Consider the following 3,785-nt stretch of genomic DNA (forward strand, 5'->3'; position numbering starts at 1 on the left):
CATATGGGACAATTTAAATCAAGCAAAGTTTTAGTTATATCGTAGATATCATAAATTAGATGCTATTATAATTATGTGATATTTTTGTTATTTGTAGGATAGTTTTTACTTCATTGTAGGGTAAACCATACAGTAATTGGCCACGGTACAGTAATTGCCCACTTGAATTAAATCAAAAATTTACAAAGAAAAGTGGTGACAAATCATAACACATATCATGCTAATTATAATAATCTAGTCGCTTTTATCATTAACTTCTTTGTATTATTGTTGTTTCATTTAAAAAATTCAAGTGGGCAATTACTGTAACATGCCAATTACTGTATGCTTTACCCTACCATTAGAATAATACGTTTGTTTAAAACAAACTACTTAATTCTCGCCACTAACCGTTTATCATTACCTATTTCTACATATCAAATCAACGTTAACAAATTCATAATCTATACGTACGTATGTTCACAACCTATACGTATGTTACAAAAAGCCCAAATACGGCGCAAATATCAGTTGTACTTTTTACACGCTTCCCGCTCCACTTCAAACAATTGGGACAAAACCACTGGGCGAAGCGGCCCATTATCAGACCAAAATACGATTGACCACACACCTCATGCGTACTAGAATTTAATTCAAATGTTGAAAGTATCCTAAACGCGTAATGTGCGATTTTAAATTTGATTGTTTTTAATATTTTTTTCTATTAAACTTTCTAAAAATGTGTAAGTAGCTGCATACTTAGGTAGTTTCTAGCAGGTAAACGACAATACTAGAACAATTACATTTATTTCAAATTACTGCAAGTGAAAAGGCAATAAAAATCGTCAGCTGCTATAGAGTTCGGCTGTACTGTACATATTTTAATCAAATGTGCGTCTTACATAACTGGTCAAGTACTTATGTCGCTTACCACGTACTCGTAGTGTCGTGTTGTAGAGTTTTACACATTTATTAGCATAGGGGACCTATTTTAAAATTAAATTACACGATAAACTAAGTACTGGTAAAAAACTTAACAGCAACAACTTGAAACCTACGCATATGTACGTATAGGTACGCATGTAGTTTAGATGACAATGCAAACACATTCACAAACTATGTTTTTCTTAATATTTTTTTTAAATATAATTAATGTTTTATGTTTTTCGAAATTCCATTACTATCCTCTAATTTGAAATTAGAACGAATGTTCAATAAGTGCTATACAAAGACGTACGTCGCGTTCTATCATCTATCATCACGAATATAAGGACGACATTTTCGTGGATGTTTAAGAAAATGCAATATTATCTTTCCTAACTCTTCCATAATAGCGAAATGCCTCATTGTTGTTTAATTCGTAAAACATTATTATTATGCATATTGAAACATTATAACCATCAATATTACTAATTATGTTATGCGTATCAAGTTTAATGCCCAATCTAATTAGCGATATAATTGGCAAGTAGTATATATAAATATGCATAGGTAATAATGTATCTTTGACCTGCATAAGTAGGACACAAGTATTACACCATAGTGATAAGCGAGCGAGTGGTGAGCGTGATAAGTCCCGTTTGTGGTATTTTGAGTATGAGTGAGAATCACGAAAGTTTAAAACGTTATAAGTATTACACCAATCGCAATTATAATTAAAGTGAGATATAATAATAATTTTAAACATTTAGCTTAAATATAAGAAATAAAAACCAGCCAAATGTGGTTCCGAAATCGTACTTATAACTATGTAGCAGATATTCAATATTACGTAGAGCGCTCAATGTATGCAGGTATGATGTATATATAGTAATAATGAATGAAACAAATAACTGTGACATTCATTCATTGACTTGTAAAGCTAAGTTGTGATAGTTTGTTTTATTTTTGTCATGACCATTTTGAAGCGCCTAGGGACAATGATAAGGCAATGTCATGACGTCACTCGCTAGATAGGAAACCGATCGCCTAATTCCGAGTGCAGTGTAGTTAGCTCGATGGCTCAGGGGCAGCAAAGGGCGTCTAGACAACAGATGGTTCACGGTTCAAATCTCACGCGGTGAGATTCATCTTTTTCTATTTATTAAAAGTATAAGTACTAGTAGTAAGATGGATTGGGTAGCACAAAATAATTATTTAAATAATGAAATAAGTTTAAAAATGGTCATTACGTTTCTCGTCTCAAGCTAAGGACGGACGGGTGTCGGTCAGTGTACACCTTATCTTGGAAATGTACCCGACACATTAAAGACATTGAAGTAATTAAGTTACTTTAGTTTAATAATTTAATTGTTTTTGGTGTTTTGTGACAAAGGGGTAAGTTCAACAAACTTTTGCAATCTTTGATCTCATTTCCCGTAATTCCAAGAGACAGTTGTGAGTGACAGACGCTCTTTTGTTTTAGCGTAAGGACATGCCCTTTGGGATCAGGAGGAGGTCGTTTAGTTTAGCGCTAAATAAACTTTAAATTTGGACGCTAGCCGGTGGCAGGCGGATAGGCAAGGATCCCTGACGAAGTCTAAATCCTTCCTGGCGCTCAACTGTAGTGATAAGTAGCTAGTAATAAGTTAGTTGTAAGTAGTGATCTAATCGATCCCTTAATTCTATAAGTTAAGTTAACCTTAAGTTCCAGTCACTGATACTGGTAGTGCTTAAATTTAAAATTAGTCAAATCAATATAGTGTATTAGTGTTCATAGTAGTATTTCTTTTATTTCCTACTCGGCAACCCATAACAAAATAGCGCCCAACGTTAAAATTTAATGGGTTGACGAACGGTTTTTATTTATCCCTATTAAATAAGTAACATAGTTTTATTTGTTAATTACTCGTACCTTACATATTATGTACCGGTTCAGTTGATATATTTTTTTTACCACTGTAGTATATTAAGCCGTATTAACGTTGGTGGCCGTGATAACGTAAAACGTGTACCATTGTTATTTATATGTAAAACTTTCGACACTACCTACCATAATTGTTTTGATCTAAAGTGTAAGAATTATTTTTAGCATATAAATTCATTCGTTGTAGCAATCGATTACTCGTTCTAAATGTATTATAAACCAATTTGTTTTCTCTAGCACTACGCGTATTAACGTTTATTTATACTTATATCCAAAAATTTTGTAACCGATATTATTATTTGAAGTTAAGGGTAAACGTACCTTTCGTTACACTTAATATAATTCCTACTTTAATTTACGGTTAGTTGTTTTTGGAAAATTTTTAGGAATTTTATAGTTAGGTACCTGCGCATTTGGTGGTTTTTAATGCTAATCTAGAGCATACATACTTTGATTGCTGCCGTTTTAGGTAACTTAAGTTTAGGCATTTAAGTGCGTGAATATTAGTGCTTGTTTTTAGGTACATATTTCTTTCACGAGACCAAATTGAGGTCTTGTGTTGTATATTTACGTTGTTATTGTGTAAAAGGTTTTGTCCACTGTTGCATCCCACTGCTGAGCATTTGCTGCTTGATGTTAAGACGACAGCGCATTAATAGTAAGTGTTACTGAGGCGGGAAACAAAGTAATCGTTTTTTTTTCCTTTTCTAAATTACGACTTAAAACTACCCTCACATTTTAAAGTATATTTTGGTACTATATAGTTTGCAACACATTGTTCGTTAACATGGACCCTAATCTGTTGTTGAAGGATGAGCTGGAATATGAGCTAGAGTGTCGAGGCATTACGCTGAAGGCCAATGCGCCGGTTCTAAAAAAGTTGCTCAAAGAGTTGTTGTGTAGTGAGCAATCGGGGGATTTCACACGTGAAATTAAAATACCACAGCATAGGGCGCAAAAA

Source organism: Choristoneura fumiferana, chromosome 5 (assembly GCF_025370935.1).
Source record: "Choristoneura fumiferana chromosome 5, NRCan_CFum_1, whole genome shotgun sequence".
Classification (NCBI taxonomy): domain Eukaryota; kingdom Metazoa; phylum Arthropoda; class Insecta; order Lepidoptera; family Tortricidae; genus Choristoneura; species Choristoneura fumiferana.